Source organism: Styela clava, chromosome 12, assembly GCF_964204865.1.
Source record: "Styela clava chromosome 12, kaStyClav1.hap1.2, whole genome shotgun sequence".
Taxonomy (NCBI): domain Eukaryota; kingdom Metazoa; phylum Chordata; class Ascidiacea; order Stolidobranchia; family Styelidae; genus Styela; species Styela clava.
In genome coordinates, this window is record NC_135261.1 from 14,250,440 (window position 1) to 14,269,980 (window position 19,541).

General features: G+C 31.9%; 1 long non-coding RNA gene across 1 annotated transcript; it reads right to left on the bottom strand.

Annotated features, from left to right (window-relative positions):
• Window positions 1–7,242: 7,242 nt before the first annotated feature.
• Window positions 7,243–19,379, bottom strand: LOC144430784 (uncharacterized). The gene is made up of 7 exons (XR_013479719.1): window positions 19,284–19,379; window positions 18,442–18,503; window positions 17,911–18,029; window positions 16,769–16,806; window positions 16,024–16,140; window positions 13,897–14,008; window positions 7,243–8,332 (listed from the first exon to the last, which is right to left on the bottom strand). It is a non-coding gene; the product is annotated as an uncharacterized LOC144430784 (long non-coding RNA).
• Window positions 19,380–19,541: the final 162 nt, after the last annotated feature.

Consider the following 19,541-nt stretch of genomic DNA (forward strand, 5'->3'; position numbering starts at 1 on the left):
CTGTGCCTGAGAAGCTAAGATAATATTAACAATATCTAAGCCTAATAAAATTCGTAAAATATTTACATGTAATTTGTAGATTTTCCTTGCATCCGTCTTTTCCTAATCTTCTCAGTCCCTGCATAGTTCTGTGCCTGAGAAGCTAGAATAACATTAAAAATATCTAAGCCTAATAAAAACCCTATTATTCCTAATGGCGGGAATGGGTCTAAATCTATCTATACCAAATAAAATAATAACAACAAAAAAGCCATGGCAACCTGTTAATACTTTTCTTTTTTGTCGGTGTCACGATATCCTGGTTCCTGTTGAAAATATCTTAAAAATAGAAGTGAAATCATGATTATGACAAACACAGATAGAAAAATATGGATAGAGCATATTACTAAAAAAGCTTTATTATTAAATATTCAATATCAGCAATGAACATAATACTTCGTGCATTACTGTATCAGTATTAATATAATCTAAAGAATACTATATCCAACTAAAATCAAAATAAACACTAGAAGGCGTAAGCCTGACTAATGAAACACTTGTAACATACTTACCGGAATTTCAGATTTGTCTATGATTCCGTCTTTTTTCAATTTCTCCAGTTCCTTCAAAATTATGTGCCTGAGAAGCTGAGATAACATTAACAATATCTAAGCCTAATAAAACTTGTAAAAATATTTACATTCAATTTGTAGATTTTTCCTGTATCAGTCTTTTCCTATTTTCTTCATTGTTTCCTTGTATCAGTCTTTTCCTAATTTCCCCATTGCCTTCATAATTCTTTACCTGAGAATCTAGAATACCATTAAAAATACCTAAGCCTAATAAAAACCCTATTAATCCTAATGGCGGGTATTTCTAACGGTGGGAATGGGTCTAAATCTATCTCTAACAGAGCAAATATAAAAAACAAAAAAAGCCATGGTAAGCCTGTTAATACTTTTCTTCTTTGGTCGGTGTCACGACATTCTGTTTCCTGTTGAAAATACCTCAAAAATAAAAGAGAAAATAATGATTAGGACAAATAAAATAGGCAAATATGGAAAGAGCCTATTACTAAAAAAGCTTTAATATTAAATATTCAATATCAGCAATGAATATAATACTTCGTGCATTACTGTATCAGTATTAATATAATCAAAAAAAATATTATATCGAACTAAAATCAAAATGATCACTAGATGGGAATAAGCCTGACTAATGAAACACTTGTAACATACTCACCGGAATTTCAGATTTGTCTCTGATTCCGTCTTTTTTTCAATTGCTCCAGTGCTTTCAGAATTCTGTGCCTGAGAAGCTAAGATAATATTAACAATATCTAAGCCTAATAAAATTCGTAAAATATTTACATGTAATTTGTAGATTTTCCTTGCATCCGTCTTTTCCTAATCTTCTCAGTCCCTGCATAGTTCTGTGCCTGAGAAGCTAGAATAACATTAAAAATATCTAAGCCTAATAAAAACCCTATTATTCCTAATGGCGGGAATGGGTCTAAATCTATCTATACCAAATAAAATAATAACAACAAAAAAGCCATGGCAACCTGTTAATACTTTTCTTTTTTGTCGGTGTCACGATATCCTGGTTCCCGTTGAAAATATCTTAAAAATAGAAGTGAAATCATGATTATGACAAACACAGATAGAAAAATATGGATAGAGCATATTACTAAAAAAGCTTTATTATTAAATATTCAATACCAGCAATGAACATATTACTTCGTGCATTACTGTATCAGTATTAATATAATCTAAAGAATATCATATCCAACTAAAATCAAAATAAACACTAGAAGGCGTAAGCCTGACTAATGAAACACTTGTAACATACTTACCGGAATTTCAGATTTGTCTATGATTCCGTCTTTTTTCAATTTCTCCAGTGCCTTCAAAATTATGTGCCTGAGAAGCTGAGATAACATTAACAAAATAAGCCTAATAAAACTTGTAAAAATATTTACATTCAATTTGTAGATTTTTCTTGTATCAGTCTTTTCCTATTTTCTTCATTGTTTCCTTGTATCAGTCTTTTCCTAATTTCCCCATTGCCTTCATAATTCTTTACCTGAGAATCTAGAATACCATTAAAAATACCTAAGCCTAATAAAAACCCTATTAATCCTAATGGCGGGTATTTCTAACGGTGGGAATGGGTCTAAATCTATCTCTAACAGAGCAAATATAAAAAACTAAAAAAGCCATGGTAAGCCTGTTAATACTTTTCTTCTTTGGTCGGTGTCACGACATTCTGTTTCCTGTTGCAAATACCTCAAAAATAAAAGAGATAATAATGATTAGGACAAATAAAATAGGCAAATATGGATAGAGCCTATTACTAAAAAAGCTTTAATATTAAATATTCAATATCAGCAATGAATATAATACTTCGTGCATTACTGTATCAGTATTAATATAATCAAAAAAATATTATATCGAACTAAAATCAAAATGATCACTAGATGGGAGTAAGCCTGACTAATGAAACACTTGTAACATACTCACCGGAATTTCAGATTTGTCTCTGATTCCGTCTTTTTTTCAATTGCTCCAGTGCTTTCAGAATTCTGTGCCTGAGAAGCTAAGATAATATTAACAATATCTAAGCCTAATAAAATTCGTAAAATATTTACATGTAATTTGTAGATTTTCCTTGCATCCGTCTTTTCCTAATCTTCTCAGTCCCTGCATAGTTCTGTGCCTGAGAAGCTAGAATAACATTAAAAATATCTAAGCCTAATAAAAACCCTATTATTCCTAATGGCGGGAATGGGTCTAAATCTATCTATACCAAATAAAATAATAACAACAAAAAAGCCATGGCAACCTGTTAATACTTTTCTTTTTTGTCGGTGTCACGATATCCTGGTTCCTGTTGAAAATATCTTAAAAATAGAAGTGAAATCATGATTATGACAAACACAGATAGAAAAATATGGATAGAGCATATTACTAAAAAAGCTTTATTATTAAATATTCAATATCAGCAATGAACATAATACTTCGTGCATTACTGTATCAGTATTAATATAATCTAAAGAATACTATATCCAACTAAAATCAAAATAAACACTAGAAGGCGTAAGCCTGACTAATGAAACACTTGTAACATACTTACCGGAATTTCAGATTTGTCTATGATTCCGTCTTTTTTCAATTTCCCCAGTGCCTTCAAAATTATGTGCCTGAGAAGCTGAGATAACATTAACAATATCTAAGCCTAATAAAACTTGTAAAAATATTTACATTCAATTTGTAGATTTTTCCTGTATCAGTCTTTTCCTATTTTCTTCATTGTTTCCTTGTATCAGTCTTTTCCTAATTTCCCCATTGCCTTCATAATTCTTTACCTGAGAATCTAGAATACCATTAAAAATACCTAAGCCTAATAAAAACCCTATTAATCCTAATGGCGGGTATTTCTAACGGTGGGAATGGGTCTAAATCTATCTCTAACAGAGCAAATATAAAAAACAAAAAAAAGCCATGGTAAGCCTGTTAATACTTTTCTTCTTTGGTCGGTGTCACGACATTCTGTTTCCTGTTGAAAATACCTCAAAAATAAAAGAGAAAATAATGATTAGGACAAATAAAATAGGCAAATATGGATAGAGCCTATTACTAAAAAAGCTTTAATATTAAATATTCAATATCAGCAATGAATATAATACTTCGTGCATTACTGTATCAGTATTAATATAATCAAAAAAAATATTATATCGAACTAAAATCAAAATGATCACTAGATGGGAATAAGCCTGACTAATGAAACACTTGTAACATACTCACCGGAATTTCAGATTTGTCTCTGATTCCGTCTTTTTTTCAATTGCTCCAGTGCTTTCAGAATTCTGTGCCTGAGAAGCTAAGATAATATTAACAATATCTAAGCCTAATAAAATTCGTAAAATATTTACATGTAATTTGTAGATTTTCCTTGCATCCGTCTTTTCCTAATCTTCTCAGTCCCTGCATAGTTCTGTGCCTGAGAAGCTAGAATAACATTAAAAATATCTAAGCCTAATAAAAACCTTATTATTCCTAATGGCGGGAATGGGTCTAAATCTATCTATACCAAATAAAATAATAACAACAAAAAAGCCATGGCAACCTGTTAATACTTTTCTTTTTTGTCGGTGTCACGATATCCTGGTTCCTGTTGAAAATATCTTAAAAATAGAAGTGAAATCATGATTATGACAAACACAGATAGAAAAATATGGATAGAGCATATTACTAAAAAAGCTTTATTATTAAATATTCAATACCAGCAATGAACATATTACTTCGTGCATTACTGTATCAGTATTAATATAATCTAAAGAATATCATATCCAACTAAAATCAAAATAAACACTAGAAGGCGTAAGCCTGACTAATGAAACACTTGTAACATACTTACCGGAATTTCAGATTTGTCTATGATTCCGTCTTTTTTCAATTTCTCCAGTGCCTTCAAAATTATGTGCCTGAGAAGCTGAGATAACATTAACAAAATAAGCCTAATAAAACTTGTAAAAATATTTACATTCAATTTGTAGATTTTTCTTGTATCAGTCTTTTCCTATTTTCTTCATTGTTTCCTTGTATCAGTCTTTTCCTAATTTCCCCATTGCCTTCATAATTTATTACCTGAGAATCTAGAATACCATTAAAAATACCTAAGCCTAATAAAAACCCTATTAATCCTAATGGCGGGTATTTCTAACGGTGGGAATGGGTCTAAATCTATCTCTAACAGAGCAAATATAAAAAACTAAAAAAGCCATGGTAAGCCTGTTAATACTTTTCTTCTTTGGTCGGTGTCACGACATTCTGTTTCCTGTTGAAAATACCTCAAAAATAAAAGAGATAATAATGATTAGGACAAATAAAATAGGCAAATATGGATAGAGCCTATTACTAAAAAAGCTTTAATATTAAATATTCAATATCAGCAATGAATATAATACTTCGTGCATTACTGTATCAGTATTAATATAATCAAAAAAATATTATATCGAACTAAAATCAAAATGATCACTAGATGGGAGTAAGCCTGACTAATGAAACACTTGTAACATACTCACCGGAATTTCAGATTTGTCTCTGATTCCGTCTTTTTTTCAATTGCTCCAGTGCTTTCAGAATTCTGTGCCTGAGAAGCTAAGATAATATTAACAATATCTAAGCCTAATAAAATTCTAAAAATATTTACATGTAATTTGTAGATTTTCCTTGCATCCTTTTTTTCCTAATCTTCTCAGTCCCTGCATAGTTCTGTGCCTGAGAAGCTAGAATAACATTAAAAATATCTAAGCCTAATAAAAACCCTATTATTCCTAATGGCGGGAATGGGTCTAAATCTATCTATACCAAATAAAATAATAACAACAAAAAAGCCATGGCAACCTGTTAATACTTTTCTTTTTTGTCGGTGTCACGATATCCTGGTTCCTGTTGAAAATATCTTAAAAATTGAAGTGAAATCATGATTATGACAAACACAGATAGAAAAATATGGATAGAGCATATTATTAAAAAAGCTTTATTATTAAATATTCAATATCAGCAATGAACATAATACTTCGTGCATTACTGTATCAGTATTAATATAATCTAAAGAATACTATATCCAACTAAAATCAAAATAAACACTAGAAGGCGTAAGCCTGACTAATGAAACACTTGTAACATACTTACCGGAATTTCAGATTTGTCTATGATTCCGTCTTTTTTCAATTTCACCAGTGCCTTCAAAATTATGTGCCTGAGAAGCTGAGATAACATTAACAATATCTAAGCCTAATAAAACTTGTAAAAATATTTACATTCAATTTGTAGATTTTTCTTGTATCAGTCTTTTCCTATTTTCTTCATTGTTTCCTTGTATCAGTCTTTTCCTAATTTCCCCATTGCCTTCATAATTCTTTACCTGAGAATCTAGAATACCATTAAAAATACCTAAGCCTAATAAAAACCCTATTAATCCTAATGGCGGGTATTTCTAACGGTGGGAATGGGTCTAAATCTATCTCTAACAGAGCAAATATAAAAAACTAAAAAAGACATGGTAAGCCTGTTAATACTTTTCTTCTTTGGTCGGTGTCACGACATTCTGTTTCCTGTTGAAAATACCTCAAAAATAAAAGAGATAATAATGATTAGGACAAATAAAATAGGCAAATATGGATAGAGCCTATTACTAAAAAAGCTTTAATATTAAATATTCAATATCAGCAATGAATATAATACTTCGTGCATTACTGTATCAGTATTAATATAATCAAAAAAATATTATATCGAACTAAAATCAAAATGATCACTAGATGGGAGTAAGCCTGACTAATGAAACACTTGTAACATACTCACCGGAATTTCAGATTTGTCTCTGATTCCGTCTTTTTTTCAATTGCTCCAGTGCTTTCAGAATTCTGTGCCTGAGAAGCTAAGATAGTATTAACAATATCTAAGCCTAATAAAATTCTAAAAATATTTACATGTAATTTGTAGATTTTCCTTGCATCCTTTTTTTCCTAATCTTCTCAGTCCCTGCATAGTTCTGTGCCTGAGAAGCTAGAATAACATTAAAAATATCTAAGCCTAATAAAAACCCTATTATTCCTAATGGCGGGAATGGGTCTAAATCTATCTATACCAAATAAAATAATAACAACAAAAAAGCCATGGCAACCTGTTAATACTTTTCTTTTTTGTCGGTGTCACGATATCCTGGTTCCTGTTGAAAATATCTTAAAAATAGAAGTGAAATCATGATTATGACAAACACAGATAGAAAAATATGGATAGAGCATATTACTAAAAAAGCTTTATTATTAAATATTCAATATCAGCAATGAACATAATACTTCGTGCATTACTGTATCAGTATTAATATAATCTAAAGAATATTATATCCAACTAAAATCAAAATAAACACTAGAAGGCGTAAGCCTGACTAATGAAACACTTGTAACATACTTACCGTAATTTCAGATTTGTCTATGATTCCGTCTTTTTTCAATTTCTCCAGTGCCTTCAAAATTATGTGCCTGAGAAGCTAAGATAACATTAACAATATCTAAGCCTAATAAAACTTGTAAAAATATTTACATTCAATTTGTAGATTTTTCTTGTTTCAGTCTTTTCCTATTTTTTTCATTGTTTCCTTGTATCAGTCTTTTCCTAATTTCCCCATTGCCTCATAATTCTTTGCCTGAGAATCTAGAATACCATTAAAAATATCTAAGCCTAATAAAAACCCTTAATGGCGGGAATGGGTCTAAATCTATCTATACCAAATAAAATAATAAAAACAAAAAAGCCATGGCAGGATTGGTTAATACTTTTCTTCTTTTGTCGGTGTCACGATATCCTGGTTCCTGTTGAATATATCTTAAAAATAGAAGAGAAAATAATGAATATGACAAACACAGATAGGAAAATATGGATACAGAATATCAATAAAAAAAACTTTATTAATAAATATTGAATATCAGCAATAAACATAATACTTCGTGCATTATTGTATCAGTATTAATATATTCAGAAAAATATTATATCGACTAAAGTCAAAATGAACACTATAGATGAAAAGCTCTGTTAATACTTTTCTTCCTTTGTCGTTGTCACGATATCTTGTTTTCCTGTTGAAAATTTCTCCAAAACTACAATAGAATATAATGAACATGACAAATAAGATAGCTAAATATGGAAACAGCATATTACGAAAAAAGCCTATTAAAAAATATACAATATCAGTAATTAATCAGTCATGTTCAATAACAGTAATAAAAATATAAGAATAACGTAGAATGAAAGAATCATTTTAAACTTATCATACCAGTACATCAAATACAGGATTGCATTGCAGGGTGTTAAAATACAAATAACAATTGTATTTTAGTTTTCTGAGCTATGATTCAATTCATTAATAAAGAGAAGAATCCGTTTGCAGTTATTCAAATTACATAAATAGTTAGTTCCTCACGGGTCGACCCATGTCAAACTTCCGCATATAATCCTTTTACAGTGTGTATGACATTTTGGTATAGTTTCAATCAACAGTCGTATTTGATATAAAAGACATGTGTATGTGCTGCCCAATGCATTTGTTTGGGATCACATATTAGTAATCAGTGCACATACATACGAGCTTAAAGTAGGTATGGCAATGGAATACAGTCTCAAACAACAGTCTATTTTTTTATATAGAAGTCTTGTGTGTGCCCTCGATGCATTTGTTGGCTAGCTCATCTTAGTTATCTTTAATAAAACTTTTCTTCATATTCAAATAATTGAGTTGTATTTTCTTTTGAAACTCAGAAAGATTTTTCAAGTTCCATAATTGAAGAATCCTGTAAAAATATATATACATTTAGTTATTATGCACTTTTATAGTAGAGGAAGTAAATAATGATCAACCTTTTACGTATGATGAGTCTCTACAAGACACCTATAACGTGTTGGGCGATGACGCTGTGCGACTTCCTTGGACTTATAACCTGCCAGTTTTCTCGATATTAACAACTCCACATCTTTGAATATGATTGAAGTCTATTACTGGCAATGAAATATCCAGTCTACATGAACAAAGTACGAGAAACGAATAATATGTGATGAAAAACGTCAAAAAGTGTGCTGATAAAAATGGTTATTGTAGAGGTCGAAACGCATAATGTAGAAGCCAAAACTATTAACCCTACTATTCACATATGTCAATATATTGGGACATCTGTCATACTTGGTCATAATGTATTGGGTTGCTAAAGTTTACGACCAACCTAAGTATGTCGACAACATACTTAATTCCAAAATATGCAAGCAATAGCAACTTTAATTTATGCAATATGAATAAACCCTATCATTTACCCAAAATAAAAAAAACAAGCAAACAATCCGATTATTACGGCAATTAAATTAACACTACTTGAACGACAAACTTCTAATGCGAAATAACCTTTATATAGCCGACTTGAAATGATCCGAAATAATATTAAACAAACAAGAATATGAGAAGACTGATACAAGATTTTGTTGAAGTCAATCAACATGCCTCTTTTCTCCCCGCAAACAGAAGATGAAATTGCCTTAAAGAGAGAAGTCTATGAGCGATCATTCACCAAAAGTACAATGCCCGATAACTTTCGAAATACCCCGGGTCAAATATATATATATACGGAAGAAAACAATTAAACTTTGTCTGTTGCTCAGGAAATAAATCTTAGTAGTGGTATGTGTAATATACTATTACATGCTTGAGATGGCTTAAAAAAGATGCTATTTGATATCATACGAGTTTTTTAGGTTTGCAGTAAAAGAGTATATATCTATTTTAGACATTACATTAACGTCCATTACATTATACTAGTGATTCCAACTAAGAGATGTACCGATACCTTTTGTCGCCGATACCAATTCGACAACAACGATAAAACGACGATATTAAAATTTTAAAGCAGAAATTGCCTACATTTACATGCTATGTAATTCTTATCCCAGGTGTGCAGTCGAAACAAGTTAAAGTAACAGTTTGCAAGATTTATTCATGCCACACAATTTTTTAGATTTGAAAAAGACATATTTAAGATAAAAAGAAATAAATGTTTTGGATCCTGATACGTTTTTATTTAAATATATTGCACACTGATGTTAATTTTATCGGTGTTCGGTTAGAAAACTCATCGGGTTTGGCTACTGTAGGTGGTAAAATAAACAAATGTTCACTCATTCTATCCAACTGATAAATCGAGTTGCGTGCGCAGAATTTTATGCCATTATAACGTCGTATTTTGTATTTTGCACATCGAAAAATTCACATTCGATATATTTCTTCATAATTTCCATGTAATGTCAAAATTGTCAATATAATAAAAAGGTTGCAATAATAGCCAAATTAGTAGAGCTAGTTGGGCTGATAAATGGCTTAAATCAGGTCATAATCATATTCCCGTTTCTATTCGCGCGGTTTGGAAACAGCATTGCTCCTACCTAACGAGGATAATACCGCGAACACGATCACACACGATCACAAACGAACACAAGCAAAAAATAATTTCAATATCAGTATTTCAACCTACTTTGTAAAACATTCAGAAATAGATTAAAAGTTTAATTATCAAGGAAATATCAGTCTACATTTAGCCGATATCAATACGAATACCGATACCAAAAAATTGCCGATATTACCGATACCCAATAACTTTTACCGAAAGCCTTTTATAATAGGTTTGACCAGCACTTGCTGCATGTGTAACGACATTGATGTTTGTTTTAAGCAGAAAGTAAAACACTCATTTCAAGCATTCCGAACCGAAATTGAAATAAATGAAAAGTCAATATACCGCAATTAATGATAAAATAAAACTAGTAAATAATACACGATAGTAATACGAAAATTTGGTAAAAAAATCACAATTCAAGACAGCCAAAATTATTGCAAAATGAACATATTATATTGGGTTAGATTAGCTGTCTTTAGGTAATATTTGGACGTGATTCGACTTAAAATTATTCTAATGTGAATCAAGCATCAAAATTAGAACCAAGCTGAAGTATAAAATGCGACTATCAGAAGATAACCCGTAGGTTACAATGACAATATATTTTCGTGGCATCAAGATACCAGAACAACACAACACAACGCAAAGAACTACAGAAACAAATGTTCGTAGAAGTATGTAATGGACAGACATTTTTCCTCTTTACAGGTATCCCATATTTTCCTTTCATATTGTTAACGGCGTTCTATATTTTGTACTAAACCCAAAGTGGGTTTATTTGATTTGAGAGATTCGTTTTCCTGTATGACTTAGATTTATAGTCACGTTAACATATTTTAGAATATGACTTTAAAAAAATCGCACTACAAATAGGAGTTTTAAGATGTACCTACATGAAAGCCAGTAGAATCCGCATTTTTATTTTTTTAAAAGCTCAAACTGATATGCTTTTGTCACAATTACATCCAAGCGCCTTCAGTTAACAGTTAGTTGGACGTGTTTTAACCCTAAATATTCTAATACTCTCCAACATTAAAATTAGAAGCAAGTTAAAGTAGTAAGTAGGATAAAGTTAAGCAAGTTAAAGTAGAGTTTATAAATGTCCACTTATTAACAGAGGTTCAGCTAAAATAGAAGAACAAACGATTAAACGAAGGCTTAAATAATAAATAATCTAATAATCAAACACAGCAATTTGATAACAATCACAAACTATATGAAATGTGTTGTACAGAGACAAACCAAAACGTGAATAAAAAACTAGCCTTGACAAAATGAAAAATTTGGAATGTTAGGAACTCCGGAAAAACATACGATTGAGCAAGGGATTATTAAATATGACCTGGCATGCGTGCAGTGTAACTAAGATTTTTCTAGCCTGTCAGCTTGCTTAAAACATTTTAACTTTTCGTTTACAAATAAACTATTTCAACACACATATTAGAAACTATGAATAGTCAGTATCAGCGTCGGATAAATAACAATTCAGCTAATAAAACAGAACTATTCTAAAGTATTCGCAATCCCTAATGAAGAACAAACTGATCAGTGTCGTTGCGACAAAATCAGAAAATTTATTAAAAAGTCCTCTTGTTGCGTGCTTTCGAATCTACCAAAATATTACGCTTCATCGGAGAATTAGAAGTGACCATTTCATTTTTTTCTTAAATTCGTGGACACGTCCACCGCTTTTTTGTTAATAAGTTTCTTCATTTCCCCAAATGTATTTTTGTACGGCTAAGACATTCACGCGACAATGACTTAGAAATGAATTGTTATTTATCAGAATTTTTGGATTTAAATAAAAATTTATCAAACACAAATCTGGGTCGGGCATTCAATTCAATTCAACGAAAGCATTTATTTCAAAAAACACCCCCGAATGCAGATTTCAAATTTTTTAATTTCTTCTAACCCGAAACCTAAACCAAGCTGGACAACGACTAATTTGTTATTTTAAAGCTTTAAGTTAACGACGGATTCAAATTCAATTCAATAGGAGCATTAATTTCAAATAAAATCTCTCATTTTTAAAGAAACAGTCACAACTGTGGTAATATACTTAGATAATTGGTATATTGCACTATAAGTTTTTTCAGAAATATTGAATCTTTTCCGGTCTAGCGGGTCAATATTTGAATATTCCATTAAATCGAGGACTAATATAAACGAGAATATCGGTCAGAGACCGAAGACTCATTGATCGAAAGTTAGGGGATCCCCCAGAACAGCGCTCTTACTCCATAGTGACAACTTCTGGTACGCCATATGATGAATGCACATGCAAAATCTGGAGCAGATTCAATATCGCTTTCGTGAGATATCGAGTGCATCTAACAGACAAACAGACTATACCTATCAACAAACTTACCGATTAAAATCGATAAGTAACGAGAGAGCTGTGCTCAAATATATGGACACGTCACAAGGTGTCGTTATTTTTCATTCTGACCCAAAAAAAACTCGAATATCTTGAAGTCCACACAAATTTTTAAAATAAGTAAAAGTAATAGCCTTCTCTCATTTGATTCAGTATTCGAAAAGGAAAGCGATTTCATCATGACGATTCATCATGACGAAAAAGAAGAATACTAACAAGAACAACAACATTAATATTGAAACGATCGTTATGTACACTGACGTGTCCAAAAAGTTAATTCAACAAAAACTTGCGGTGGCACAATGTAGTATTCGAAGATTGTAAATTTTACAAAAATTGATTGATTTCAGTAAAATATTTAATTATTTCGATCTAATTTCGGCTTGTGGGTTAAAATTTGAATGTACCAATAATTTTTCGAACTATGGCATTATGTGAACTATATGAACTATGTCAAGTTTTGGGTTTATGAATGACCGAAAATGTAATTTGATAAATTAGATATGAATTGGATATATATTTAAACCAATCTATTCGTACCTGTCTGCTCTAGTGATATGGCAACATCAAACAAAATAATACACCGTGGATTTTCCAAATTCTAAACCCTAACCATTCCGAGCCTGTCGAACCCCTGCGCTACCCTGAAAGCTCCCGCCAAACCCCATTGTACCAGATGGTTTAAATTAGGAGCCCTAGTAAGACTTTATAAAGGGGAAACATAATTTTGTGCAAGGTTATAGAAAATGAAAAGATTCAGGTTGAAAATCCTTGGTTTGCCATAGCAATCGAAGATGTTTCAAAGTCATAAGCAGAAAGCACCAAAAGCCACTATCATATAAGCACAAACACTAAAGCGCGCGACATCCATGAAGATGACGGGTTCACTAAAACTTACAACTGCGCAACGCTATACAAACAGCAACGCTAATTTATAAGTTGTTGAACGTGTAAGTTTAAATATCTGAGATGAACTGTAGTTAAATTTGCATAATTAGTAGACGATGTGATACAAATTCCCATAATAGAAAACTGTTTTAATTAAAGATACCTCGTCGAACTCCTGTTACCCCAACAAAAAACAAAAAGTCGATTGAACCATGGTTTAAAACTACTCTTCTAGACTATTGAAAAACTAACAAAACGCTATGGCAACGAAATAAACCCATAAAGTACGAATACAACAAATACTATAAAATGAGGCCCGACAAATTGTAATAATGCAGCCGCAATTGCCCCATTACCTGTATTATAACCCCATTGCTGGCGGACTGCCGCATACTTCGATACTTGTCAAACGATGGGAGAACGCCCAAAAGTAAACATAACCCGCGTCTTTTCGGGAATTGTGCAAACGAAAGTAACACAGCAGAAACATTTATTGCATACCAGCTAAAAACTGCACATCTTCCGTGAACTAGCGGGTGGAAACCATTGCATTATATGAATTTTGCAATTCTTCCTGACTAGCGGGATTTAACATGATATTTCAGTTCATACCTGAAAAAATATGAATTGAAAGATTTATAGGATTTCATACTTGCTCTTTACTCTTTACACTATATAAAAGCTTCCATCTCACTCCGTGAGGCACCAGACTAATAACAACGTCCGTTTGATGCAATGACTCTTTCAAGCAGTGATTTAGAAAACTGAAAATAAATATATAGTTTCATTAATAAGTTTCGGAGTTACAAATCACAAAAAAATGAATGCTTATTAACAGAGGTAAAGCAAAGGTAAACTTATATTAAAAATGCATAAACAATATTATTTTGACCACGTAGAAATACCAGTATTGCCGATTTATTCATGTAGTTAGTATCAATAAAAAAAAGTGTTTTACCAAAGCTGAGTTACGTGAACACTCAACACCAAGTATTGTAGTAATTACCAATTTGTGAAGTTCTTTAATTATTATTTAATACGAAAGTAACACCGACACGATCCAAATTTAAACGCATAGAAATGTCCAACTATCCGCTTCACAAATATCGCACCCCGGGGTTAATAAGAATGATATTGTTCGCTTAAAATTGGAACTGTAATTTACAAACTGTGATAGAAATCCTACACAGAAGATAGAAATCATAATAAAATTGCATGCGAATGCACTTGTTGCCCCTCTTCGTCGATGTGAACTCACAATCATGTCCGAAATATAAAAACTACGATATCCGCCGTGATAATTAATATATACTAGTGAATAAAAAAGTGCTTTGATATAGTCTAACAACATTAATTGGAATGTCGGCCGCCAAAACGATCGCGGTGACGAATATTTAACTGAGGCCTTCGATTACGACAAAATTATGAAATAAAAAACGCCGCACTGTTACGAGTTTTCAGTCTTCTAGTAAAATTCGAAAAAAAAAAATATATATATATTGTCACGGCGGTGGTTTCGGCGGCCAACATCCCAATTAATGTCGTTTATAATGCTGATTATTCGGTGTTCGTTAAAAATATTCGATTAACTCGATTCAAAAATACGATTTTGCCCGCCCCTGATTACGGCGCGAGTAAATAATAATTGAATGAAAATAAAAATTTAACTTCATAACAATAAATTCCAAGTAATAGTTTCACACCTCATGCATACGGTCGGCGCTACATGCGAGCGTATTTTTGTACATATAAACCATTATGACACTACTGAAATGTTTTAGTTCTCTCTGAAATTAATTTTCCCGAATTTTTGATGTTTTATTTCTAAATGCGGGTACCCGATGACTACGGATTAATAGTCGATGATTGAAATACGACTTGTAAAATACTCGCCTACACCGGCAGGCAAAGAGAGACGGGCTACAACGTAACTGTGAAATTTCGCTGTGAACGACCATACATTTTAGTTTATTAAACGCATTACGTCGTCGTGAATTGCACTTTTGGCGCACTCTTTTAATTTCATCTTAACCCCCGTTGGAAAATCCTGACTGCGCCCCTGGATGCGGACATATTTAAAATGCGGTATTTGATGGCTTAATTGTGTTCAACGAAACCTGCAGTTGCGACGACTTACGACAATATAAAATCATTACAACTCAAAATTACCGCGTCAGTCCGCGGACATAAAATGAAGAACAATGAAACCACGTGTAACAACACCGACTCCGCCCCGCCGCAGGCCTGTCACTCTGATTCTTTTTTTTAAGTTTCACCGTTTGAAATATCCCAAGATGTGGACAAAAAACGAACGATTGTAATTTAAATTATTGCAAAAAAATGCGATCGATATATTTTGCATTTATTATTTTATATATAGTCACATACCGAGAAAAAGTCGTATGCGGTTTCATAGGTAGTTAGTTTCAAAATAGACAAAAGGTACATCGCGCGAACAATTTACAGTGTTTCGATTTCAGTTACTATTATGGTATATATTTTAAAGAAATACTAACATAACACCAAATTTTGTGCTTTACAATGTCTAAAAAGCGTTTTCAAACTGCTGCGAGACTGCTAAAACAAAACCTATGGTGATATCTTTCGTTTTAGATTTTTGTTTTATTATTTTATAATGCCGCTTTTCAATCAAGAAATTGGGTTGCGGATTTACCTCTTTATCATTTATCTCTTCACCGATTTTTATAATATAGTATTCTAACTTGTTTGTGATGAGTGTAAATTAGGAAGATTCAAAATATTTTAATAACATACTTACTCTTCAGACTCGATGCATCCACTTCTCTCAGTGATGTATAATCGGACAAATACCTCCGCGTGTCTTTTGATGTAATGATAAACTGTCTTTTCCGCTTCCAAGAAGTGTTTCAGAAAGCTGAAATTTATGCGAGATAATGAAATGTAGGTAAATTTTGTATAATATTGATTTGATTAAACATAGTTGTTCGAACTATGTCATTATTAAGTTTTAAGTTTATAAGTTACGGAAAATGTAATTTGACAGGAGCACAGAGAAGCTATGCTTATACTTTGAATACATAAAATAAAAATATTAATTTTCAGTTCATTCACAAATTATTCACAGATTTCCTCCTAATTTACAAACATTACTTTGGAATGATCTGTCAGGTTATAATATTGCAACACATCATATAAACTATATTTATAATCATTTGAAAGCACGTTGAAAATACGGCTACATATTTAAGAAATGAAAATATCAAAAATAAGGTGGAAAAGATAAAATCTAACAAATATTTTTGTTTCTAATTATCTTTACGCCCCTCAAAAAATTGCCCACGCCCTTGTGATAAGCTGTGCTTATTCTAAAGATACAAAGATGATAACTTGTACTGATATTCATTTACGTTCATTCTTAAATTATTCGCAGATTTTCAACATTATAAATATTACTTATTCGGAATGATCTGTCAGTGTGTTATGTTGTATCTCATTATTTAAATCTTAACTAGTGAATTATTTATTAGTGTGTTATATTTTACCTTCAAGTGTTCTATAGTCTGTCCTTCCCAGCGACTACCTGAAAATATACGTCTATAAATAACTTCAGCCACAGACATTGTAGACATTATATATATATATAAGAACATGATAGATCATAACTAGGGAATAAACTATAGAGAAATAAGGAATATATTCCCAGATTCGAACACTAATGAACATGGGACGGTATGATTATTAAGGCTATTAGCATAGGGATATAGCCTGACTATACTAGATTTACAATTGGTGGGATCTCATGTATATAGTAACCTTGGAAATTTTAGTTTGAGACACAAATCACATTGTCAACCAGTACTAAAGGGTGTACGATTCCCGGTTATATTGATGCATATTGATGCACTTGATTCTACCCACTCATATAATATCGTTATGGGAAACAATGCCATTTCAGTTCAAAACACATGTGAATACGAATGTCATGGTTAACTAGTACCAAAGGGGGTAAGATACACGATTAAATTAAGTCAAGTCAAGTTTATTTTTTCCAACCAGCAAAATGTATCACAATCATAAAATACAAAACAAAAAAAAATTACACAGTTTTCTACTGGGGAAGGGAAGTCGCGGGGAACCAAACTGGTTATCGAGCAGGAACACCCAAGTTCCTAATATCTAATTAAAAAAGTAAGAATTCTGAGTTTTCAAGCTGCTCTATCTTATATTGACGGTGAGTGCCGTATGAAAGAGACCATTCAGTAGAGATTATATAGGAGAGTTTATATTAATTAAGCTCTCCCTAATACACGTGATTAGGCATAACATGACGTGACCCGCACTAACATTAGGGAAAATATGACACATATTTTTATTTTTCTATATTTATAGTTATGAACATGGATGGTATGATATCTTAGAATATTTACCAAGGGGATAAGAACCAAAAAGTTTACACTTGGTTGAATATAATTTATACAGTATCGTTTTTGGAAATTTTAGTTGGGACACATTTTGAAATTGTAATTTTTAGAAAATTTCATTTGACAGACAAACCAAAACTGAGCTTATACTCAATATATTGAAAGTAATAATTTGTCTGTAGATTTCCCGTAAAAAAAATACAATATATCATTTATTTATAGATATCTAAATTGAAAAGATTTCAAATGATTTAATTACATACTTGATCTTCAGACTTGCTAGGCCTTCATCTCACTCAGTGATGAAAAGCTGGCACTTGACGAATTTCTTTTGGTACAATGATAAATTGTCCTGTCAACCTTCAAGCGGTGTTTCAAAAAGCTGAAAATCAATATATATGTTATGATTTTGTGTAAGCCAATTCTAAATTTAAATTAAACTAAATTTCGTTGCGCCAAATATGTCATTTTAAGGTAGTTAATTCACACAAATGCTATTTGACAGAGACACTGCAAAGCAAAAAATATACGTTAGCATTTTAAACGTGAACGTGGGTCTTACTCTTTTGGACTTTTGATTCGAAAGACAATTATTAAAACTTGTGAAAATATAAACCTTCAATTTCGAGGGAAAAAACAGGATCAAATAAGTGGCATAACAATGCCGACTTTGATTGCAAGACCCGAGAGGTGGTGCGCTTGCATCTGATTGTTTAGCATTTTATAAGAAAACAGTGGTATGCAGGAATAGAATAGGCGTCGAAAGTCAAATAAAATGTTTGAATGAATTTTACTTGTATTATTCCTCGTTCGTTACTTTGTGTCTTTTAGTCTTCAACCTTTAATTGTTTTGCATCTGAAAAAAAGTTAAGATATTGTTAAACACACTGTCGAAGAATTCTCTTGCTTAATAAATGAAGAGTAGGGCTCTATCTGATCTTTTGCACAAAGCTCCAGCCACGTTTTAAAATGACATATTACTAATTATCTATTTGGGGTTAGGACTGATTTATAGAATTTCCAGTGCAATCTGCATTCCTAACTTAAACTGGATAATTACTAATTCTCTTATGTTGAACGTTAGTAGGGTCTTTGTAGAAAGATCCAATCTATACACGGCGATCGGTAGTATTCGTACCAAGATGGCGCACAACCTGCAGATACACATACTCTGTTCAGGTTGTGCGCCATCTTGGTACGAATACTATGGGAGCCCCCTAAACACTATAAAATATGAAAGTGAAAAGGCTACGTCGAATCTCTAATAAACCATTGATTTTGCGATACATTTGAGAAAGTTTTGAAAGTTATGCATTACATTCATGTAAATCTTGCCATGTGGAATGCAGCTTACGTAGTGACGTATATCAGTATATTACGTTTAAGTTTCTTAATATGATAAGTCTATGTATTGCCTTATAGCTTTTAAGTTCGACCAGTTGTGAGAAAACGATGGAACCCGATGTTAGTGAGTTCGATACAAAAGAGAATCACCCACCAATCTAGACTTCTGTATTAGATTAATAATTCCAATTCGTATAGGCCCGAAAACCTCTAATTTACCACTTATACAATAGAAAAATGAAGGCAATAGAATAGCAATGAAAACAATATTAATAAAGAACATTTAGCTCACCTGAATATTGTTTCGAACTCGCTGTCATAACCCAACAGACAGCTTATCCATACTTCCTAAACAAAATCAAAATCAAAACCTCATCCTACGACAAACATTTGTGACTGCGATGTCGCTTGTGGCTTCCCGCGCACAAATATTTGACGAAAAAAGCTAACTGATTGTTGTAATCAAATTATTTAACTGATTACTTTAATTACTCCAGGTTGCCGTTATGAGCCGATCACGTTTCTAACGCGTGATCTTAAATTTGCAGAA